Raw genomic sequence first — 26,072 nt, 5'->3', positions numbered from 1 at the left:
GTAATAGGAATCAAAACAAACCTTTCAGAACACTTCTCCTCACCTTGCAATTTTTTTTTTTTCTGACAATGTAAAGAATCAAAACCTAAAATTTCTAGTCAGTTTTCTACTTCTAAAATAATCTTTCTTCAGTTAGGGAGAGAAATCCCTCTTGGTAATGTTATGGAAACTTCTCCACATAGAGGAAAAAAACCAATTCTCTCATGGTTTTCAATTTTTATGACTAGTAGCCACCAAAGGAAATTATGAAGTCCTTCTCATTTTCTAGAAACTTTCTCACAGCTTGTCCATGGGCTATGTTGACTTATGGGGTATTGTTTTAAAGATGAGCTGTTCAAAGGTAAAAGTTCTCATTACTTATTTCTAAAATTATTTTCATCTTTCAGAACAGAGATTGTTTCCTCCTGGGGGCACAGGACTACTCTTTTCTCATTCTCTGTTTAAACTTCTCATGGACCACAGCTACTTTAACATCTTCTTACTTGGAGGCATGGAGGCCTTTTCTTGATATCAGTTTGAACCCTTCATCTCTCCATAGTTTCATGCTTTATAGGGAAAAAGAATCTTTTTTTCTCCACAGCTTACAAGAGGATTTCAGCTCCAGGATCAAGGCATCTCCTCATCCTTCTTATCTGAGACTTCCTTCACTGACATTGGTATCCTCATGTTGCTCCTTTACATGCTGGCATCTTGTCCCTTTCTCTCTCTCAAAGGAGGATTGAAGCCCTGAAAGAGTTACCATCTCACCTAGGGCCTGCAGATGGCCACCCGGTGCCAGAGGTGGGAACTTTGGCTGGGGCTGTGTCAGGATCAGCCTCATGGCTGGTCTTTAATTTTCTCCACATTCAATTCCAGCTGCAGGGCCACTCTGCACAGGCTGCAGGGCTGTCCCTGCTCTCAGCCACTTCATCTCGTGTGGTGGCCGTGCTGGGGGAAGGGGACCTGGTGGCAAGATCTCCACAGCCATGGCCCGGTCCTGCTCCAGCCAGGGCTCCACAGCCTTCCCCGCCTTCCTGCCTGGCAGCTGCTGGGGCCTGGCCCGGGCAGGACAGGGCTTGGTGCCCCTGGGCCCCCAGAGAGGGGCCTGGCCCCATGGCAGAGCCTGCCTGGCCTGGCCCATGGCACGCCCTCCCCTGCCTGGCAGCTGCTGGGGCCTGGCCCGGGCAGGACAGGGCTTGGTGCCCCTGGGCCCCCAGAGAGGGGCCTGGCTCTTGCCCTGACAGGGCCGCCTGGTTCGGCCTGGCTGAGCCGGGGGCTGGTGAGCCTGTAATCTATCTCCAGGCCAGAAGCAAAAGAGGAACTTCTTGGATTTGATTTCTTTCATCTTTAACATATGTGTTTCACAGAGGCGTGTCCAGCTTCCTAGTGGCTGGAAGCTTTGCATCGCTTCTCAAAATGTCTCTCATGCCAAATCATGACACCTGTGAAAAATGCCAATCATTTGCACTTAACATTTTAAAAGTATAATAATAATAAAATGGCTATAAAATAATAATATAATTCAGAGTAATAATAATATGGACAATTGAGATTAGGACAATATGAGACAATAGCAACAAAGAGTTATGGATGGTCCAGGTACCTTTTTCTGGGCAAAATAAGCCTGGAAAGGACACATGTTAACAGAGGATTAACTCTTAGAAAGAATAACCTGTTGCATATTCATGTACTTCATACATGATGCGTAAATTCCATTCTGTCTGGTCAGTGTCAGCTTGTTCTTATTAATCCTAACGGCATCTTCAGGGCTGAGTGAGGTGGGAAGAAGTTCATTTCTTCTGATAATGGAAGTAATAAATTCTCTTTCTCTGAAAGATTTAGGTTTCCTGTGGCTGCTATCTCAGTGTGAGTCCTTTCTTTAAAAAAGGTATCTTACATAGCAGAGTTTCTATTTTAATATTTTGTTATGACCTAAAACTACATTTAACCGGCTACTTAAGAAAACTAATACAGCATAACTTTCGAACATAATACATATGATATTAATTTTAATATTTGAGACAAGCCAATCACAAAATTTGTATTTTTCACAACACCTGTTTTCTTTGTGGAAAGCTTGTTTGAGAAGGGTAAGTCTGCACTGTGTGCTACACAGAGTACTTTTTAGAGAAGAAAGCCAAAAGCTGATATTTAGATATTTCATTTTCAGATCCTGAGAACTTAATTGTAAAATCACATAAAACATGTAGTATATGTGTCACTAAGGAGGTAATTCAGTGAAAGGAAGCACTAAGTGAAATCCATTTCGCTACAAATAAACTATCAAAATTGGCTGCTGTCACCATCATATTTTCTGGAAAAATGCCTTCGCCCAGGATTCTTCTCCTGGGAAACTGAGAAGCCTCAAAGAAAAAGGAAAACAATAATGATCTGATTTGCTTCTCCTGTGTTTTGTTTCTTTGTTTGGAGATGAGTTTGCAGATTGTTTATCCAACAGGTGCTTGTTTCATTGGTTTCATGTGAATTGTTTGACTTATTGACCAATCAGGGTCAAACTGTGTCAAGACTCTGGAAAGAGTCAGAAATTTTCATTATTATCTTTTTAGCCTTCTGTAAGTAGCCATTCTGTATTCTTTAGTATAGTTTAGTTTAGTATTCTTTAATATAATATCAGAAAATAATAAATTAGCCTTATAAGAACATATAGTCAGATTCATCACTCCTTCCTTCCATTGGGCACCCTGCAAATACAATAGGCCACTATTTTGGTTTTATGTACAAATGAAAAGTGACAGAGAGAGGGACACACCTGCATGGAGATAAGATGCATCTCTTAGTGTATCAGTGATTCTGCCCTCCTGCCCATCCACATTTTTTGTCCTTTCCTGTGGAAAGCAAGGGAATAGAAGGATGGGAAAAAAACTTCATATTTAGCTGGCTTTTCTCCCATGGTTAGTGCAATATGCTTGGGAATTTGAGGCTTTGAACTGCTCTAAGATGCCCTTTTTCACTCTGGTTACAAGCAACCTGAGGCAAGCCAATGAGTTCTGCATCAATCCTGAATTATTATTGTGGATACAACAGTTAAGATCCCTGTGCCTCAACCAACTTCAATACAAAAGCAAATATCCATATGTATTTCATATTTACAGGAAAGATATGAAATGCATACACATTGAAAATATTTGAATTTATATTAAATTTATATTAAATATATACATATTAATGTCTTTCATATGTATAGGCAAATATGTGGTTCTCAGGGGATGTGTGTATTGGAGTGCAAACATTCACCTTTGTGAAATGTTGCCACTTAAGACAATTTCATTTAGTTTATCTCTGCACAGGTAAAGCATTGGTAATAATATTCATGATAATTAGCTTTATCTTCCTTGAATATTGCTGTTGCTCTGTAGGGAAGAACATTCTTAAAAGCTGACATTCAAAGGCTTCCTTTCTGTTTTTCATTACCTTTTTAATTAACTATTATTTAAGTGTCTAAATATTTTATTAGGAAAAAATGAAAATTAAAAATCTCCATAATTTATTTTTAAAACTACTTCCAAATCAAAAGAGATGATCAGATATGGCTCTTTAGCTCTGAGGTTACCTCCAGGCTATCAATACAAAAGAGCATCTTTCAGTGATTTGAGTCCAAATTCATCTCCCCTGAATTAGTTAGCCAACAGACAGATAGATGGTTCCCCAAATTAACCAGATGCCTTTAAATAGCAAAGAAACACCCTGAGGCCAGGTACATAAATTCCCCATTTTGTCCCATACAGCAGTATGTGGGATATTAGACATTCATCCTGAATGATCCAGCTCCCTTTTATCTTTACTTGGGCAGGTAGAGAACACAAATATTGCAAGTTGCTCTCATGCAGGCCCACAAGATGCTCTTTTCCTGCCCATCTGTGCTTTTTTACAGCAATTCAAAACTTTTTCCCAACTATTACAGTGTTCTTTGCAAGGGCAATTTTTGTTTTCTAATCGAAGGAATGGAAAAGGATTGGTCGTTCAGGTGCAGACAGCAAGGAATGACATGTACTGAGTTAATTCCCAGACCTAGGAGATCATGTTCCTAAACACACTCCTTTTACAGTTATCCTTTTCACTCCTGATTTTGCATTAAGAGGCAATAGTCCCAAATTTGGGTATTAAACGTTTATCTTGTGTGTTTGCTACAAGAAAACTCTAATGAAGGGATGGTTCTCCAGAAAGGATAAAGCTATTGGGAAGTTACAAGATCAGCGGCACCCTGTAGGTTCCTGGGTTTTGAGGCAGCAGCCACATGCTGCTCTCCATACTCCTCAGATCCACCACTTCAACCTGAGACAGGAAAGATCACAAGTCTTGTGTACTCTCTCAGCAATATAACAGTTGATGTTATGAATGTTCCATCCTTCCATTTATGAGGAATTCCATAATTCATGCCTTGGTACCATTCAAGTGCTCTCAAGCACCTAGACAAATTCAGCTGTGGTAACAGACAACAACTTATCCCTGGAAAAGGTCTCAAATCCCATGACCGAGAACATCAATCTGAACATCAAATAAGAAAAACTCTATTCCAGCAAAACTGAGCAAAACTTTCAAATATGTACTGATGCAGAACGTCTTTAGGTAGGATAATGCCCACTTTGCTACTTCTGGGAAGGCTTGTGTCCCTTATCCCTTTTGCCAACACAGTCTGCCTGACATTCATATCTCATATGCAATGGAGGAGATATCTGGGAATTCCAACCCGAGAAGGCCAAGTGCAGCTATTGATTCACTCCACTTTGGGATGGATAAAGCACAGTTCTGAAATAAGAGTGAGCATTTTTATCTCCTTATCCTTGCTTGTCCGGTCTCTATACAGTTGGACATCCCTCCAATGAGGCAAAAACTTAACCCCCAATATTTCTATCCAAACTTGCTCCTCTTTGCCTGTCATCACCTGCATGCTCTGTCTAAACCAGACCTCTACATAAATTTATTAGAAGAAAATTATTTTAGTTTTTTTTCTTTCCTCCACCCACATATATTTTGAAAATTTCTAAACCACATCAACTCTTCAAACCATTGGTATAAAATCACTGCTTAAAGAAATCTTTGAGAAAAGATTCTTTCCTTAAGATTTTTCTGATTTTTTTCTATCACTCCCCAATTTACAACCTGAACTCAGGTAATCTGAGAAGTTTACTTATTAGTAGAAAAAATATAAAACCTGTGGAAATTTAGGTTCTGAACCTTCTCTATGTCTATGGAGAGATTGATATGTGGGATGGTTCTTCCAATGGCTTCAATAAGTGTACATCTGACTTCAAGTCCTGTAGCCACCATATATCATAGGGGTAGTTGGGGTCAAATGCTTTGCATGGAGTTTTAAAAATTCTAACAAAATTTTTGTGTGAACTGAAAGAAAACAAGAACTTTGCAAGAGAACAGCAGTGCTTACGCCCAGAAAGTACAACTAAAATGTGTCTAACCTTTCAAAAGGTCTCTTGGGGGTAGAAGACAAAAATTAATGACCTTCAAAGTGGATGTAAAAAGACTTGTTTTTCTGGAAAAACTTTGTGGAAGCTGCCTAGTTAAAAAAACAAACAAACAACCCCCTTCCCCCCCAAAAAAATACCCAAACAAACAAAAGAGAACCAAAGCAAAAAAAACCCAAAAACAAATGAACCAAACCAAAAAACCCAAACCAAACAAAACAAAAAAACCAAACCAAATGAAAAGCAAAAACCCAAAAAACAAAAACCAATTAAATTCTTTTTTTCTGTGAAACAACTGTACTTCAAAGTGAGTATCTCCATGGGCATTCCTTATAATTATGGACATTTTCTGGTTGCTGCTGGGTTGGTCGCTGCAAGCAATATGGATTCTTCACAAGCTTTCACATAAAACAGTGTTAGGTAGGTTAGAAAGTATTTTTGGAATGAATACAAACTCTCTGTATACCCACAAAGATTAAGAAAATATTAAAATCAAAATTAGCTCAGGAGTAGGTTAATCAGCTACAACAAATGTGATGAGTATTTACTTTTGCTTTCTTTGAATGTTGCTCAGTTTCGAACCAGAATTAATTTACAATAGGTACAAAACCCAGGAAAAAGTAGAAAAATAAATGCCAGCATAATTTTAAAATGAAGCTTTGCGAGCCTTGAGAATTGAAAAGAGTTGTATTTCTAGAAATACATCCTGTTTTCCTAAATTTTTACATGAATTATCCAAAAAACTTCATTTCCACCTTTCTTTACATACTTCATTCAGACTAGGCTAGGAGCTGGGTAGGCCACTTTGTAGAAGTTTTGGTCCTGCGCCAAGAAAAAAAACCGTTTCTGGATGATGTTGAGGAAGGGGGAACTTGGTAGTCTTGAGAGAAGAGGATGTGTACTAAAGAATGATGTGCATGCGCACTGCTCAAAAATCCCAAAAGACTGAGGGTGCCAACCAAGCACATGCTGTTTCTCCTGGTATTTTAAAGTCTGGACTTGCCAAAACTCAATGCACTCTTCATAATCACATGGCATGCATGTGATAGCCAAAGGACACCTGCCTCCTGAAAAAGAAAGGGATGATTTCTATCATAAGTGATTGCCCACAGCAATATGAGTTTGTTCTGCCTTTCATGTTTTTTTATTGTCATCAAATGGAACCAGAGAATGTCAATCTCCTGAAGGATAAAATGGGATTAAGGTACTGCTCTTCTCCATCAGCTAAAGGATTTGGGATTGCAGTGAAAGTTAAATGAGTCCAAAGTACAGCTATTATCTGTATCATATACCCGGAAATTAATTGAGGAAAAATGACATTGAAATTCATTTAAAAATTACAAAAAAATATGATAAGGCCTTCTTATGATGAGATTGGTGAAAGTGACAGAGAGAAAATAACACCTGTTAGAACTGCAAATCTTGCATCACCAGTCATATTACTCTGGCCAAAATAGTATTTTTGTAGTCCTGAATTCTGAACAGCAAAATATCACCATCACAATGCCTGACTGGGGAGACTATATAAAAATAAAATAAAATTTCAGGCAAAATTATAGCAATACAAATTAAAATGTATTGTCCTCTTTCATGGCCAAAGGCAATAAAGCATCACTTTAAGGGGCATTTAGGAGAACAAACAGTTAGGTAATGTAATTTCAAATGAATAGGAGCAAGAAGAATTACTGCAACTCATTCTAATCTCCATTTTTAAAAATAAAAGTGTGGCATTAATTCTTATATTTTTATTTACTAATTATTTTAAAACTGCAGAACCAGTGTACCCATGTTTCTGTCATAGTACAAAAACATCAATATTATTATAACTTCTCTGAGTGACATGCTTAGAATGGAGTATGTGTTAATAAGCTTTTTATTAAGCGTATGGTAATTAGCATATGATTTTTACATGGAACTCCATCAGTCTTGCAGCCATTTTCCCTGTGAAAAAATATTCTTTAGGACATGGCTGGGAGAGGAATTTGGAAAAGACAGTCTGTAGATTTTTTAAAAACCTGTTATTACTCCATTATATTTTTAAGAGTACTTTTTCTGGGTTGGTTTATTATTTTCTTCTCTTTTCTGTACACATATGAAGCAGTATTTGCAGAAAACCAAATGATGCAAGACAAGCTACTTTCCAGTTTTATGGTACATTGCTCCTCTCCAGATTTTCTGCCCACAGTGTTTCCTATTAAAAACCTCCCTCTCTAGAGGAAAATGTAGAAGGCAAATGCCCATTAAAATTTTGCTGCCTGCTCTATCAAGTAGAGTAATTTAATTGCATCAAGTGACTATCTAACTGATGCACTAAAATTATAAAGCTCCAGTACACCCTCCATTTTACAAACATCTATGTTGTTAATCACACACCCTGAATAAGATGGCCTCTATATGTCTTTGCAAGATTTCTACACTTTTTGCCATTTTGCATTACATGAGATTGCACCAAAGTTTGGACATTGTTCAATTTTTCAGAATTTGAATAATTTTTTGTTTTTGCATTGTTTTATCGATAGAAGTCCACTGTTTTCTTTTATTACTTAACAGTTAATATCAAAGAAATATTCAATAAATGCTCTTTTGTGAGGGAACTGAAATGAACAGAAAAGATAACATTTGCTGTGTGACACTGAATATTGTCACATTTCTTATGTGTACAATATTCAGCATGAGATCAAGAACTGCCCACATTAGGTATAACTAATCTAATACTTCTGCACTTTTAACTGTTAGTTCACTATGTGCTGCAGGTCTTGGTTGACTTTAATTTTACACCAATACTGCATCAGGAGGGTCTATAGCCTGTTTGCTCTAGCAGAGCAATCTCCAGTGCTGAAGGTGTAGCTCACTCCCATTCTTTTGAACACCAGGTGCCTGAATCCCGCCTTACAGACAGAGCAATGGCAAAGCTAGGAACCCATAGGACATTTTCTACATAGAAGATATGTCACTCCTAAAGATCTAGTCAGTGAATGACAGCATCACTCTCATGGTTAAAATTCAAGCAAGATCTTAAAATCTGCACTTTATTGGTAGTTATGATCAAGTCTATGTAGTACTACAATTAACATAACAAGCCTCAGAAATTTAAAAACACTGAGATGAGAAAAACATACAGAGTAAAATTTGTCTTGTACCAATATTTAATCAAAATCAATACACCCACACCAATTTTTACCGGTCTAGATTTAACCCTCTGTTAACATTGAGATGCTACAGCTTAACCAGTGCTAAGTAGGACCCTGCCTTTCCCACTTATAAAGAGATTATCTCTCTCCAGGTTGTACCATCATAAGAATGGACCTCTGTAAACATTGACACATAACTAATTGGAAGTCATGATTTTAGCCTTCTAACAGTCTTCTATAAAGCCAAGCAAAATAATGTCAGCCAGTGAAGTGCAACTTTTCTTTCATTTTCAAACCAAAGCAATTGTTTGTAAAACAAAATTTGTATGCATCACAGCAGTGGAGAGAAGTGTTTTTGAAAGGGTGAATTTTATCTGCTGGGAAAATATTTTTCCATGGAAAGCATTTTCTAGGTTATTTACAGTGCTTTTGCTTCAAAGCAGAACAAAATAAAAATGCTGAAGAGCTCATTATATTTCCAAAATAGACTTCTTGAAGATGGGAGAAGTAGGGGGAAGGAATATAATGTGATTCTATAAAAAAATTACAGGGAGATGTTAAAAAATTTAGAGCAAAATTCTCAGTAGCAATAACAAAATTCACTCTCATCTCCAGCATAAGATTTGGGAGCAGGAGGAAGAAGGGTAATTATTATGCCCAGCTACAAAGAAGGCTGTCATGGTCTAAAATATTCAGATCTCATAGAAGTACTTAGCTCTTAGTCACTCCTCATCACAAAACATCTGTTATTCATGATTCTGCCTCATGATTTAGAAGCCAAATGGTTAGTAGGAGATTTAAGTACAGCCACTTGGATCTGGCTGACTAAATTTGAAAATTACTTCTGAAATTATACATGTTTATTCTGAGACCATTCTTGTTATAACTCATTAATATACACAGTTGTCTGTTCTTCAGAAAATCTGAGTGATGTATAAAGAGTTTTGCAGAAGGTGGAAAACCCTTTTTCCTTAAGGTTTTATTTAAAGGAGTAGTAGAATTCTGGTTCCTAAAAAGACAAATTTCAAGTATTGGAAAATGCACAATGTAAAGGATGACCAGCACCATGGATGCTCCAGCAGGCTGTGATTGTTCTCAACCACCCTCTTCAACCCTCCTTCACAACCTCTCCTTCTCCCCATCTCTTTCTCCCCCCTGGGCTTCCCTGGCCACAGGAGCACACCTGATCATTAATTTTATGCTTCTCTGCAAGCAGTGGTGGAGAACTTTCTCTGGAGTTTGGCAGGGAGGGAAGTGATACTGGGAGCATAATCTCAACAGAGCCACGCTAAGCACAACATTCCCAAATCGTGGCCCTACACTTACCACTGCACTGCCACTTTGAGTACTCCCTGCAGCCCCAGGAAATTCCTCTGGACTGCACGGAGCTCCCTTCAGCAGCACTCCCTTCAGAGGCATGCTGTGACTCTGCCAGCACCTTGGAGAAGAGGCGGAAGGAAATCCAAAGACCACTGCACCAACTAGCTCTCAGGAAAAGAGTTAATTGGTGACTTGTTGCACCCCAAATTAGCAGCCTATGAGAGGCTTCTCAGGGAGCATTCAGCACTGTGCCCATTTACCACTCCTTCTCTTTTGCATGTCCTTTGTACTTTTCATAAAAATTAAGAATTGGGAGAGAGGGTTTTCCAGAGGAATATTACACAGAAAGACAGTTACAGGATGGTCAGACTGTCCAGAGACTGCTGGTACACACATCCTGGCAAGAACATTGTATAAAATGACCCTTAATTTAAAATTAACACCATGGACATCCACATGTTTTTCTCCACCAGAACATCTCTGCACAAGTGATAAGGTTGCAAGGGACATTGACAGACTGGAGAGTGGGTCTGTGTGGACGTCAAGAATTTCAACAAGGCTAAATGCAAGGTTCTACTCCTTGTAGAAGGTCAGGGCAATCCATGTCCTGACCACAGATGTCCACAGATTGGGTAGACATGTCCACAGATTGGGTAGAAAGCGATTGGGAGCACTGAGGAGGAGGACATGGGGGTGTTGGTTGATGAAAAACTCAACATGAACCAGCAGTGCGTGCTCATAGCCCAGAAAGCCAAACAAATCTTGGGCTGCATCCAAGCCCTGTAGCCAGCAGGTCAAAGGAGGAGATTCTACCCCTCTGCTCTGCTGAGAGAACCTACATGCTGTGCTGCATCTGGGGCTGAGGTCCCAGAATCTGAAGGACATGAAACTACTGGAGCAATTCCAAAGAAAGGCATGAATTTGATAAGGAGATTGGAGCACCTTCCAGGCTGAAATTTGGGGCAATTCAGCCTGGAGAGGAGAAGGTTTTGTAGAGACCTCAAAGAACAATCCAGTATCTGAAGGGACCTACAGGGAAGCTGGAGATGGACTCAGTAACTGTAGGGAATAATGGCTTCAGACTGAAAGAAGGGAAATTTAAGTTAGATATTAGGAAAAAAGTCTTTATTTTGTGTGTGGTAAAGTACTGGAATAGGCTGTCCAGAGAAGATGTAGCTGCCGCATCCCTGGAAGTGTTCAAGGCCACTTTACATGGATGTCTAAGCAACCTAGTAGAGAGTGTCCCTGCCCATTTCAGGGGTTTGAAACTAGATGGTCTTTGAGGTTTCTTCCAACTTAAAGCATCCCATGATTTTATGATTCTGTTGTCTAACTGTAGATTTTTTACTTCATGGTCTCTCACCACAAGACAGATGGAAAGAAAAATTATCTTATTATGTGCAAAATATACTGTCATTGCTATTTATCTCCACACTGCAAGAGGAAATACCACAGAATGAGTTTTTGTAGTGAGGAGAGATTTAAATAAATATAAATGGCAGGGAGTGTGCCCAGTTATTTGGACCAAAAGGTGAGCTGCATGCTCAGGGGATGTAAATCAACATTTCAGGTTAAATATTCACTTCTCAGATCCACCAATCTGATCCAGAGAGGGGATAAGTTTCCGAACTGGTTATTATTTATTTAAAGTAAATCACTGGTTATCAATTCATGTGTATCTAACAGAGGACTGCATAATTTATTTTAATCTCATCTGCATAATAAATCTTGATCTCTCTGTATCTGAATTTCTTTGTTGTAATGGTTTTCTTTTCTGTTGAAGCTGTAAAATATTTGGAACAAGGATGTTTTTATAAGCTGGATATGCACATATCTACAAGTACTTTGGCATTTTACATATTTTTAAATCAAAAACTCTGATGTGAAAAATAAAAATGTATTAGAATATATTAAAAGAGGTTCTGTTTTCCAGATGCAAGCTCAGTGTAAGAAATATCTTCTGAATACTGAGTTTATCCCAACCATGCATAACATCACTTTTTTAGGACTTGGGAATACAGAGAAAATTAAATAGGTCATCAAATGCTGTTATTTTCAGCATTCACCCTGAAACTCCAAAATACATTTTCCTCAAAAGAATTTTTCAAAATAAGAAAATATGAAATCAAAGAAAATAGCCTCCTGAGACTACAAAATGAATTAATAATGCTCATATTGCATCAGTTGTCTGAGATGGCCTGATTTTATACCAGCACTTCTTAAGACTGCTTTAACTAAGTAAACACCAGCGAAGATTAATTTACAAGATAGAATAAAATTATTCATCAAAAACATACGGTGAAGCGTTACTTATGAACTCTCCTAAAGTCAACAGTGATTACGAGCATCTGACATAAATTATGAATGCAACATCATGTTGCCAATCTGAAAGTTTAGTATGTAAAAGTGCATCTAGAAATAGCTTGAGAGCTATCTCTCTGTGTGAATAAACTTTATATATCAGTATGCCTTCTGGCTAGGAGCCAAAAGTCATAGGTTGGAAGAATCATTCAATTTCATTGTCTAAGAACTGATGTTACTTAGTCATCTTCCCATGATTAGGTGAAAGAGAAAACCCAGCAGAATACCGCAGCAACAGTGGGTAATAATGAATAGAAATTTAAACTCAGTGAAGTGTTTAGCAGTTAAACTGCAGTACAACCGTGGAGTAGAATAACTTTCTGGAGTAAAGGAACTAGTACATAAGAAGATAAAAACCTTTGGGTTGTTTCTATTTCTTTCAGGTTTTGGGGTTTTTGGGGTTTTTTGCTATTCTTGCAGTTTATTTTGGTTTTTTGTTTTGATTTGTTTCCCTTTCACTCACACATTATTAAGGAAAGAGCAGATTATCTTCAATTAATGTTCAGAAAATCTGGCACAGTGAATACTTTTACCAGAAGCACAAAATCCTACACAACTGACCACTGCAAGCTGTTGCAGAAGATCAGAGCTCAGTGTAATAAAAAGAGTGTGCAGCAATGAGACCAGGATATTCTCTGTTCACTTCCTGTGCTATAATAAGCACTGGATATCTCTCTCAGTCAGACATAATAATTTTTACTTTTATAAAAATAGTGTTTTCAGAATGGCTTTTTCACCTTTTTTCATGAAGGATATTCATCTTTCTGGACAGGAAAGAGATATGAAACTCATTCAATACTAAATATCAGAAGATATTAAGCGTTAAGATAAGATATTGGGGGAAAAAAGATGTCTTTTCTGAAATTGTTGCTGGGCATTGGAACAATTCTACCTGGGAAACGGTGGAATCATCATCCCTGGAAGTGCCCAAAAAGAGTGTGGATAGGGACATGGTTTATCAACGAACTTGGTGGCACTAAATTAATAGTTGGTCTTGATCTTTGTGGCCTTTTCCAACCTAACAGAATTCAGGTTCCTTAGTTCTGCTTTCTTCCTGTCCCCACTCACCTCTTATCTACATCCAAAGCAATTCAAATTTAAGAGGTCACTGCTGAATATATCCCAGACACTTGAATTTCTGTCTGTGTACTCTGAGCAGGACCCTTCCTGTCAATGGCCTTCAGAAAATAGTTTATAATACAAGCTAAAAGCTAATTTTCTGTCAACTGTGTTGGAGTAAAATTCTTGTGACTGGCAAAGAGAAGTCAAGAATTAGTTGGTGGACTAAGTAAAATAATAGTCTGCTGAATGCACAAGTTACTATAAATCCAATTATGATTTCATTAACATTCACATGCCAAATTAATCCAGGAAAGTCTCATTAATTATACCTTCAAAGTTGTTTCACAAAAAGTCTTGTTGACAATTACCTGTTTCCTCTCACAACCAGCTCCTACTGAAGGTGGCAAAGTATTGCTACACACAGCAGATTTAGGTCCCCTCAGAGCTATAGTAACACCTCTGATTTCAGTTTAGACGTCACTAAGAATGGCACAATTTAAGCTCCTATGTAATATTTTATATGGAACACTGAGGCTGCTGCTTAGCACTTCTGAAATCCTTCTGCCCCCAGTTCTTGAGTAGAAACTGTAATATTTTCAGTAGCAAACCTCTCAACAGCATGTTGTTGTGTTCCACTGTAATCCCCAGCTTTAGCCTCACACTCTCTAAGACTGAGTGCTCATACAACATTTCTGTTATCTCAGGAATGAACCTTCTCTCACCAACATGATAGATTTCATAGCTCATTTTCTGCCCCTGTGGTAGTGTACACTGGGGAGATAAGAAATATGTTCAAATTCAATTATTTGATTATGATCTGATTAAACAGACATCAAAATACAAACAAGATCTAAATATAATTTTCCAGAACAATCATAATACAGTTGGTTTGTTCCCATGTGCATCAACTAAAAAAATTAAATCCACTAAATCCACAAGGTTTTTGCTGTTTATTTTTATGGTATTTTGTATTTTACAAAGAAAAATAATCCATCTCCTACACATACTGCACTGATAAGACTCAATTAAATTTCATGACTAGCTCTTTAATTTGCAGAGCAAATGTAACTAAGTTAGTTCAGGAAAAATACACACCTTATGAATCTTTGTGGACCTCAGGAATTCTACCAGAGCAGAAGTTAAAAAAAAAAAAAAAAAAAAAAAAAACAAAAAACATAAAAGCTGATTTTTCATTTCAGTAAAGACAGGGATGAACACAGCTTGCTAATACATTATAAATCTCTGACTCAATGTCCTGATAGAGAATGTCTGATTTTGTCCCTTACTGGCTGCTCAAGAGCCATATTATAAATCTTGCAAATATCCCTGGGTTAATTTTGGCTATGTACTTGCTCCCCCTCCCTTCTAAACTGTACCTGTGTAAAGCACAAAGGGAGAAGAAATAGATTATGTGCTCTCTAAAGTGTAATCTTAACTTATTCAGAAAGGTCTGTGCAAAGTCAAACAGCTTTATAGATATCTTTTGTTAGGCAAAAGAGTAGTGCTGCCCATCTCACAGATCCCCAAGCAATTAGGTATCCTACGGGGAATAAAATTTCATCACTGTGGAAGGTATGAGTTGTCTCAAAGTTTGTTGTGGCTTAGGCCCAGCTGGGAATTAAGCATCAAAGAGCTGTTTGCTCAACCCCCCTCCCAATTAACAAAAACCCAAAACATCACTGTGCTATCAACACCATACTCATTCCTAATCCAAAAGACAGCACTGCAACAGCTACTGAGAAGAAATTCACCCTAGATTAAGCCAGGTATTATTTTCACATGTCCCTAGATGTGTTTCTAGGAAGCAGGTATGATTTTTCCATATATGTCTAGACTTCTCAATTTTTTCAGAAAACTTCTAAAATATATTTTTGATTAGGCCACTGTTTTTGCAAATGAGTAAAAATTCAGTATTAAAATAGGTCTTGAGCCTCTCACTGCTTTGTTACTTGCACGCTGATCTTATGCAATGAGATGGAATGATTAACTCAGCATCACATACTATTTCACAGAGGTACGTGATTTATTGCTAATACATTTTGTTATCCACATGATATCAGATACAATGCTCAATAAATTCATTGCAAACTGAAAGGCATAATCTTAGACCCTGAGCAGTCGTTTCATCTGTAAGTGGGTACAAGTAGGATCAAGTGAGAGTTTGGGAATTACGTTTTTCTATTTTTTTTCTATTATACATATTAAAATACACTGTGAAGATCTACAAAATGGTTCGTCTTTCTCCTTGCCATCTTTCAAATTTGCCTTTTGTAGATTATGGAAAAAATGCACAAGCAAGACAACCATTAACAGTTTAAGAAGTATCTTACACCAATAATTGCAGCAACAGGAAGGGGTTGCTGGTCTGCTTACTTCAGCTAAAAAACAACTTCACAGGCACTTTGTAGACAGAGCACCTATGACTTGTAGCTAAAACACGGGCTGTTTCCAGGCCACTGTCGCACCAAATGGAAATATTTCACAGGCATAGAGGATTGCCCGCTCTGAGTGTTAAACTTGCCAGTGTTTCTAGCATTTTTACTCACTGAACTGGTTAAGGCTATGAAAGTAGTTTGGAAACAGAATAAGCAGTAAAAGTCCTCTATCAGGGTCAACATCATTCATGAGAAAAACCCATTGTTTGCCTCTACCAGTAACATTGGAAAGGCCTGTTGCTACTTTCCTTGTCAGAACAGTAATTAATAATCCTTGTCATTAACCACATCAGTCTTAGCAATTGCCACATAAGAGACCAACTCTGGGACCCAGAACTTGGGTCCAGCTCTTGTATTGGTGGAGAGTGTGATAGATGAGTAATGCGATGATTGACTCTCACAATTAACAGACAAATATCACGTATATAGATTAAGAACAGTTTTATAGATTTATAGTTACATTTTACCCCCTAGCGTGGTTATCAAGGGACAGCCGGGTTGGGACATCTGTGAGGGCTGGCTTGTCACCATGGTGACATCTGACCTCCAATCAGGGTCTGAGGAAGTGAACTCCACCACTGGACAGCAAAGAAGGGGTCAATGGACAGAACTTTGGGAGAGGTTAAAGGGTTAAAAAGGGAAAAATCTCCATTGTAAAGGGGCTGAGCACATGGCGGGGAAAATCTTTTGCTCCCAGCACTGTAGCCTTTTTTCTTTTTTTAGTCTTCTGTTGTATTTTTGGTAAGGTTTAATAAACCCTGCTAAATTACGAAAAGTGAGTAGCCATTTCTCACAGAGAGCTATGGCCATAGGAATAAGAGATCCCAGAACTGCAAAGCCCAAAACGTTTGGAACTTTCACTCTTTTGCTTTTAGAGTCATTATCTATCACATTGTAATTCAGTATACAGGTTCATTTGCTTTTGAAATGGAGTCATAAGGAGTTTTTTATATCTTGAATTCAAAGGAGTTCCATCCAATTTAAGAAGCACCTCAGACTTGCAAAAACTGATACTGAGTTCCTGCTGGAAGACATGGGACTGAGTGAAAAGATGGCACCATTCTAAAATCAATTTGTCCAATTAAGACTTAAGAGGAAGTGCAAAACAAAAATTGATAGAGTTGAGTAAAAGTAAAGTCGGGTAACTGCTTTTCAAAGACCAACATATAATAATAGTGATATTTTAGTTAAAAATATTAATCTGAGTTCTCTGTACTTGTTCGTTTCCATATAACACCTTCATCTACAATCTCTCAGTACTCTCCCTTTGTCAGACTGAATTCAGAACAGATGACTCACATCCTGCATTAGGAACAGCCTTTATTGTAAAAGAGGATATTTTCACTAGTGAGGGGTAAAGATTTTTATCCTTAATCTTTGTGTAAGATTGAGTCAAACAATACTTACTAGCTTTAACAATACGAATCCCACCTGAAACCTCATCCTAGACCAGCATGAAGTTCTGGTGATTTAATCCTACACACATAGCTCGTTAATATTTGGTTTGACCATCATGTTGTTTTATTGTTGCTATCTTATTGTATTTCATATTTCTAGAGTCCCATACTCTTGTTATGATATTCTTAAAGTCCATACCTTCTAGCTAGTTTTCTACCATGCAGCTCCTCTCTGCTGTGCAGTTCCTCATAGCTTCACAAGGGCTCATCCTGGGCTCTCAACCCACCCCTTTTATCCCAGTAATCTTTGCAAGCCACAGCTGCTGCCCAACTAAGGACTTCACAGCTGTGGCTCATTTAGAGCAACTAGGACCCACTTATCCAATACATAGATTTTGTAGGGACTCTCACTACATTGTTTTATTGATGATGCAGTAATTTTAAGCTCAATAGCATGTTCTTTTTTATTTCTTAAAAATATTTATTCTTTAAATAAAGCACATAAACAAATATAAATTTCTAATGTGTGAGAAATGTGTGAGAATAAAGCACATAAACAAATATAAATTCTCTAATATTTGAGCTCTGAGGACTAGGGTGAGTTAAGTGGGTTATATGATTGCTATTTAGCTTTCTTCCTAAATTAAGTCACCGTTCTTCATAGCTGGGTTTTAGATGATTGGACATTCAGACTGCTACAGGCTGAGTTCTAAATATCTCAAGGGAATGAATGCCCTGTGCTTCCCCTTCTCATCTCTTATGTTGCAAAACAAAGAAATATAAATTCTGTTTAATAAGGGAAAAAAAAAAGCTTGAAGAAAATTTGCTTATATTTGGGAAGGAATAGGAAGAGAAAGAAAAAGAAATTGTATCCCAGCCTAACTGGTACACAAAGAAGAGCACGCTGACAATGAGTTGAAGACCTATGTTCAGAAACCTTACCTGTGTCAAGCAGACTTCTCCCTCAGATTCTTGTGATAAATAAATTAATGGAAGGTGGAGGTGTGGAAGACATTTTAAGATTTATACTTGTCATTTTAAATGATGATCTAGCTATAATTGTCAGTAATAACCATAGAAACTTAAAGAAGGTAAGCTAAGTTAGTTTAAATTAATAAATAAATAAATCTTAACAGGATTTCAATATTCCATGCTCTTCATTGCCTCTGAAATGTCAAGAAGATTCAAAAATCACTACAGAAGATTAATAAAGAATTGTGTAATCAATAAACTTAGATCCATAATTGTCACTAAACATTCTTCCACTTCTCAAAAGTAATGCTAGGTTCTGGAATGAACATTTTTTTTTCTTGAAGAATATATGGCTTAATATAGCCCTTTTCATAGCTTAAAAAGTAATTTTCTCTGTTTTTCCCATTGTCTATGTAATATTTTTTCCTCTGATCAGATTGTAAAGGTAGTCCACATTAGCTAAATGACCAAGAAGGGGGCATATTTGTAACTTGCTTATTTGCATTCTGATCAATAGCAAAAAAAAAAAAAATAGGGAGAATATATAAAGGGAGGTATGAGGACATGGCAACAGAGCCAAGTTGTTTGCAGTTTTAAAAAGATTCAGGGACAAAAAGAAGGGACTTTTAACAAAGTGTTCTATAAAATAAAGAAATATTTATGAATTTTCTCATTTAAAATCATAATGACATGTTGGATGGAGTGAGTACTTTAGACATATCCCAGGATCTACAGAAATCAGATAATTAACTTTTCTGACAAACAGGATATATTATTATGGTGTTTTGGGGACAAAATTCTAGCTTCAAAGACTACTTTTATGTGATCCAATGCAGCCTGTCCAGAGCAATAAAACTACATGTGAACAGCAATGTAGAAATGTCCAAAGGAAAAGAAGGACCAAGGCACTTACGGTATAAGTTTATGTTGTTACCTCGTGTAACAACATAAAAAAAACCCATTAAAAAGCATTAAAAGAAAACATTAAAAAAAGCAAACAACAAAATCCAACTCAAAATTTAAAAAAACACCCTAGGAACAAACAAACAAAAAAACCCCACCGACATGATAAATTTGATGCTTCCAGAAATACATATTAAGCAGAATAGAAGATCAAAAAATGGGCGGAAAAATTATTAAAGAGATGAGGAAACCTTTGGGAGGGAACTAGGGAAATATTTAGCTGCTGGAAGAGTTGAGGACCAGGGGAGGAGCTGGAAGATGAAATCAGGGTGCCTGGTAAAGTGAGGTTAAATCCACTAGCAACAATAAAAAATCAAAAGACAAAAAATAAATTAAATGGCAGAGCAAGTTAATGAAATAGCAGCAGTGAATTAAAAACAGGCCAAAATCCAAAAGGCAGCAATGGAAAAGTTAATCAAATGGCAACAGTCAGGTGAAAAGTGGCAGAGTTAATTAATGGCAGCACAACTCAGACAAATAGTCAAATGGCAGGGAAAGATTAAAAACTGGCAATGCTCATCAGCAGCAGATGACATTTGATGACAGAGACTGTGTGGAGAATCTAGAAGGTGGATTTTGTTCAAGCGCTGCAAGGTCCTTTTGGAGGAGGTTAGGAAGGGCCTTCCCTGGAGCCCAGCACAGGTTGGAGGAGGCAGATTTAGCCTGCTCAAGAGATAAGGCACAAACAGCTCTCTTGTGGGGATTTGGTGCTTATTTCCTCAGGGAACAGGTGGAGTGAGATTTGGAACTCCCTCTCCTGGAAAATGCTTTAGGAGGAAATGCACTTGAGAGTATCTCCTTCTGAATGCTGGCTCTACCTGACTTTTTGCTAAAATATCCAGACCACTCGTTAGAGGAATAAAAATAACACCAAACAGCATTGCCAATTTTGGAAAAAACAGTTCTGAGAAACAAGCACATTCCTAAATTTCTCCTTATTTTTTTACCTGGCTACTAATGTATAACCTTCCCAATCACCTGTGAGACCACAATTTCCACAAGTGTGATAGGTAAAAAATTTTGGAAGCCTTTTTGAAGGCTGAATACTCTAAACCTACTGTATCATTCCTATCAGCATGTTTCTAACTTCAGCATAAACCATTAAGCAGCTTGTGAGCAATTACTTACTTAAAAAAACACATTTGTTTTTTCTCAGGCTGTTGTATTACATTTCCATTCATTGTTTTTCATGTTTTCCACCAACCTGCTTGAAACCATAAGCTGCAAAAGCAAAGCCAACAGAGCTGGTTATTACACTAACACTGGGTTGCAGTCAAGCAGAATATTATTGCTCATCTCATGTTTTTTCAGCTTTCTACTAGAATGTGAGACAAAATATAAGATGATGTTTTAAAAAAGGATACTCACAGTAATATACTGGCAAAATACATTAACTTCCATTCTCTGTGACTAATTTTGGGTTTCCCACACACCAAGAATTGCAGAAAACCAAAGAGAAAAGGGAACATGGGAAAAAGGTATCTGAATTTTCTATCTAGTGACATCCCACGGTGAATCTTTTATAACACTGTTTATGAAAATTGGTAGCTTCTCCTATAGGAAAACAAACCTTCCAAAAAAGAAACAAAATTAGATATAGAACAAAAAATATAGGACAGGCAGTGGGAGCTGGGGCTGTTAAGCCTTGAGAAGAGACAAGTGAGATGGGACCTCATCAGTGCGTGCACGGAGGGGTCAGAGCAGGGACCAGGCTCTGCTAGGTGGTGCCCAGCAATGGGACAAGAAGCAAGGAGCAGAAACAGATTCACAGGAAGTTCCACCAGAACATGAGGAAGAAATTCTTCACTGTGCAATGGCCAAGAACTGGAACAGATCACACAGAGAGGATGTGGAGTCTCCCTCACAGGACATAGCCTAGAATCATCTCGATGCCATCCTGTACCATGTGCTCTGGGATGATCCTGCTTGAGCAGAGAGATGGGACCAGATGACCCACTGTGGTCCCTTCCAGCCCGACCCATTCTGTGCTGGGATTCTGGGATTCTCTGATAGTGTACAGCTAAAATAAAGGTCAGCATCCTTAGTAGAGTGAAGCACCATGACCACCATTTCCATCACAGATTGTGTCCTCCAGTATTTCCTACTCAGGGGGTCAATCTCACCCATAAACCCATCAGTCAATCAATACCTTCACAGGCTCACTGCAGTGGTCTTCTATTTCTAGAAGAAGAACATACTCATCTACCACATGCAGATTAATAAAATCTGGTCTAGGTATAACGAATATTGTTGTAAACTATCCTCATTCAAGGTGACATGTTTGAAAAATATAAGATAAGAGGAGACGGGTGGTTGAGGGTTGGGATTGGCTTCAGAACAGCCAGTAAAGACACACTTGTTAAGAGCACACCAGAAAAACTTTAGAAAACATTAGCAAAGCTTATTAAGTTATCAGAATAGTGGAGATAAAACAGTTTAAAAGGTGCATCATAATCACATGCCTAATATGCCTTTTCCAAGGTTCAGGATAACATTGAACACCGCTCTGTCAGCAGGAATCTTTACATTAAATCTTGTCCAGAGATTAAGAGGAGACTGAAGGAATTTTAAAGTTACACGTTCATATCAGATAATGATATTTGTGCAAAAGCACAGCTTGAGCTACCCATCCTTTAACTTTAAAGGAAAAAAGTTTTAAAGGGTTACAGTGTAGGCATGCTGGAAAATTAAAAGAAGCAAAAATTATTAGCTTCATGTCATTATGACTAACAAATGCTACAGCTACCACAAAGACAAAAAGTATGTCTTAGGTACTCTAAAATGTGTCTAACATTAAAAAGAAAACCATAAAAATTAAGATATGGAAATATTGCTTTCTTTAGCATAAAAATATCAGCCATGTTTTTTTACTTAAAAAATAAGTCAGAGCTATTCTTCTCAAACAGTTGTTTACACACAAGCAAAAAGTGGCAATTTGTTTAGGTAAAATACCTGTGTAAATTATCTGTATAATTGAATTATCTATTATTTTCTTAAAACCAGCATGTATTTGCTGCAATACTAACTACCTCTCATTAAACAGAGAGAAAATGCTTTAGACATTCCTGGGAAGAGTGTTCAAAATACTATGCTAATAAAAAGAAGACCTACACCTACAAGAGGTGAATACATCACCTCTAGTTTTGTGCCAGTAAAAATGAACTTGAAGCTAATGTTTCAACATTCAGAAGCTTCAAGGAAGGGAGGAAGGAACACTTACTCACCTGGATGCAGATGCTCCAGTGGAGCAAACTGTCCTAGCTACTCAATGGCATGAGAACAATGTGTACAGCTGAAGAGCTTTGGAGGTAAATACTGGGGGGAGAAAGAAAAAAGCACTGCTGAAGACACAGATTTCCCATGACCTTGCAGCATATTTACATAAAGACAACACTTAAAAGCTTAAAGATGCTGTTTTTCAAAATAACTAATGTATGAAATAGTCACATATAAAGGAAAAAACCTTTAATGCTTGGCCATGGGCTGGAATCTACCACCTCTAGTGGAAAATGGGAATGAAAAGATGTTCTGAGTAAAATTAACCCTTGCATATCATCCAAAGCCCTACTGTTTAATGCAGTGTTCACAGTGTTTTTTCATCAACTTAGGCTGACTCATAGATTACATCTGAATCTCTGGGTATTCTTTACCCATTGTCTGTGCCAGAGAAATGGCTGCATGGAATATGGTTGCGAAACTGGAAATGCCTTCATGGCGAATTTTGAGGGTTCCCTTAAGTAAGTAGGGAGACAGAAAAGCATAAAGCCATAAAGCTCAGCCAAGATGTACTCTTTATAAAGACCAATGTAAATGTAATGAGAAAGTTCAGAAATTATCACAGGAGCCTCTCCATGTGCAGGTCTGAGAGCAGCAGGCAGTAAAGCTCATAATGGACTTTCCATCCAGCAGGAAAGTCACAAGAAAAAACCTACAACACAAGGCTGAAAAAGGCACAGAAGATGGATGTTTGGCCTTTATTTCATTTTCTCAGTCCCAAAGTCACTATTTTTAGTGTACCAGTAAAGTCTTGCCTTATCTACACATATTTACTATGAAATTGGTTGTATATGCTGATGTTCATGAGTGTAATATAAAGTATTCAAAAGCTCCACAAAAAAGGCTATTTTAATTCTGTTTGCTTTATACTACTCCAAGTAATAAAAGTACTATTATTGATAATACTAGATGTGATAGTAGCAGGGGGATTTTTAAAAACAATTTCTGGATTTTTTTTGTATGCCACATATGTCCCTGAACAATAAACTACTAAATGCTTTGGTCGAGCTAAAAACCTGATTGACTTTAAAGGAAAATAATGAGATATATCCTGAAAGTCAAAAATTAGAACCTCTTAATTAGAAGTCTAATATACTAACTACACTAAGGAGAAAATAAAGTCAGTCTAGGAATTTTGTCAAAGGATGAATGGTCTCTAAACTGTGCCTGTAACTTTTAGTACTGCTTCTTATTACAATAAAGTAGTTTTAGACATAGATTTTATTATTCTTGCTTGTTTCACCTTTCAAACTCATGAAGTGAAAAGTGCCGTGAAACCAGTTCTCAGTAAGATGATGGCACTTTCACTCCAGTCTTAAACAGTGAAACTTGCTGCATAAACTCAGAAGCCTGAAATTGTAATACACATATTTTCATCTTTACCCACAACTTGGTTCCATTTGTGCCAATATGAGCTGGACACATCCTGGAAGTGATTACTTGCATTTTCCTCTCTGTTAAAATGAGAGGATGTCCACTTATTTTACATGCTTACTTAGAGAATGAAGTAATGGAAAAGGTACATTTGAAATACATTTATCCTATAAGGTATTTTTCATATGCAAGAGGAGAAAGTCTAGAGCGCAATAGGAATATATAATAAAACTCTTATTTTCCTCATTTTAGTTACCTCTTCTGAAATTCTTCGGGAAAGAGCAAAGTGCCGAAAGGAAAAGGAAAATGTATGTAACAGTACATTGAAAGAAAATTGCGTTTATTGTCAGTTAACAAAAAATATGTAATCTCTTCATGGTTGCCTTATCTAACTCTAACTAAGCTGGAACCCTTAGTGCCTTCTCATTTTAGAAGAATAATCCAATTTTTCCATCAATATTTTTTACTACTTATTCCTTTGCTCCTTTAGAGCCAACCTTCAATCATTCAAGTACAAATTGTTAAAAAACAAATGTGACAAGAGAATAGGTCTACAAGAAATTGGCAGCTGAAAGTTTCTTTCCTGACTTGCCACAAAGAAACTTAGAATTTCTAGAATGTGGGACTTCCATCTGATTACAGAAAAATCATGTAGGAGCAGCAGATACAGAGTATTTTGGTCAGAGAAACCTGTGTTTGGTTCTCAGGTGGCAGCCTGAAGCTGAGGCAGCTCCATCCCTCTCCACTCTCCTACTGCAGATAAATTATCATTGCAGCAGTCACATACCCTTAACTCTAGTTAAAAGTCTATGTTTTTTGGTTCAGTGAGTATTCAGTTATACATAATACATGAGTAGAGCTGTAGGAGAGAAGAACACAGGCACATGTGTAATGAGGAAATACTCAAGCATGCAGAATTGGCTGAAGGACTGCTGTGAGCACCCACACCTTCTCTGCAGTCCGATGGAGAGGAGTGCAGCTACCAAAGGCAGACCACAGCAGCCGGTATGTGTGCTGTAGTCTCTGAGCCCCTTCTCTACACCTCCTGGGAACAAATTCTGGGCTTTTCAAAGGGGTATCATAGTTCTTAAAGACCTCCAAGTTCTTAAAGACCTTCAGATGGGCCTCATTTGGGAGAGCTGTGACAGAGGCCATGACTGCTGGTGAGCTCCAGCAGCAGCCAGGACTGCTGAGGACTGTCTGTGTGCACTGTAATTTTGGAACAGCAACTTCCCCTGCCACTCCAGCGACCCAGCCACCAGAGACCTTGGCTCAGCTGAGCTCCCAAGGGAGAATGCAGCTCTGCAGGTGTAGAACTGCAGAAGTGCATGAGCATAGAGCTGGAGAGAATCCTGCAAAGAGCAACTAGGATGATAAAGGGTGTTGAAGCGTCTGATATATGAAGGGACACTGTGACTTTTGGGACTGATTAGTCTGGAGAAGAATAGTCCTCAAGGAGAATTTTATCCATGCGAGGACAGTCAAACACTAGAATACATTACCCAGAGACATTGTGGAGTCTCCAAGGATGAACACAGTTCTGGGCAAGGTACTCTGCCTGCCTCTGCTCTGAGCAGGATGTTGGACCAGCTGATATCCTGATGTGCATTCTTCCTTCATCTACTCCATGACTGCAAGAGACTCAGAGAGCTTCCATTACTTCAAACTTTGGTCTGCTCTAGCACTCATGTAGAACTCCTGTCAGCATCACAGTGATTGTTTGCAGGTTTTCTCTTCAGCCAAAAAAGTAGAAAATTATAATATTTGTTATGAAAAAAAGGAGAAAGCTATGTGACAGCCAGCCAAATTTCTATGGAATTACAGTAATCTTCTTTGCATGAGGTGTTGGATAAGGATTTTTGAAAGTGCATGGCCTGCTGAGCTAGAGTTGGTGCAGCGATGACTGGCCGGAGACCCTGTGACCTGGCTAGCTGAGAAGGTGGCCAACAGTCCCACTGCAGCAGGGGGTGTCAGCCCCGGTGGCAAGGCCCCAGGGCTGGCAGCTTCAAGCACCCCTCGGCAGTAATAGCCTTGGGCTGTGCCTGCAGGACGAGGTCTCGGGGTAGAGCTGCTGAATAGGGCGGAGCAGAAAAGAGCCGGACACTCTCTGGGGTCAAACGAGTTTAATGTCCCGGGGGGCGACCAGCAGGGAGTGACCGCGCCAGAAAAAAAAGTTGGGCATGGGATTATAAAGGGAGGTGGTAACTGGAGGTGGGATTTACAAAAAACCAATCAGGGGAAGTCAGGGGACGTGCTTAACATAATAGACTGTAAGGGAGAACTAATCGATACATTATAAAGGAGGGGCCCCGGGACCTCAGCCAATCACTACTCCCACTGAGAGGAACATTCTGGAAGACT

The 26,072-nt window shown here is 38.2% G+C and overlaps 1 long non-coding RNA gene across 1 annotated transcript; it reads right to left on the bottom strand.

Moving 5' to 3' along the window:
* Positions 1-1,264: 1,264 nt before the first annotated feature.
* LOC132087309 (uncharacterized) lies at positions 1,265-17,387 on the bottom strand. The gene is made up of 3 exons (XR_009420497.1): positions 17,326-17,387; positions 2,750-2,825; positions 1,265-1,421 (listed from the first exon to the last, which is right to left on the bottom strand). It is a non-coding gene; the product is annotated as an uncharacterized LOC132087309 (long non-coding RNA).
* Positions 17,388-26,072: the final 8,685 nt, after the last annotated feature.

This window comes from Ammospiza nelsoni, chromosome 2 (assembly GCF_027579445.1).
Source record: "Ammospiza nelsoni isolate bAmmNel1 chromosome 2, bAmmNel1.pri, whole genome shotgun sequence".
Classification (NCBI taxonomy): domain Eukaryota; kingdom Metazoa; phylum Chordata; class Aves; order Passeriformes; family Passerellidae; genus Ammospiza; species Ammospiza nelsoni.
This window is presented reverse-complemented; position numbering and strand designations above follow the sequence as displayed.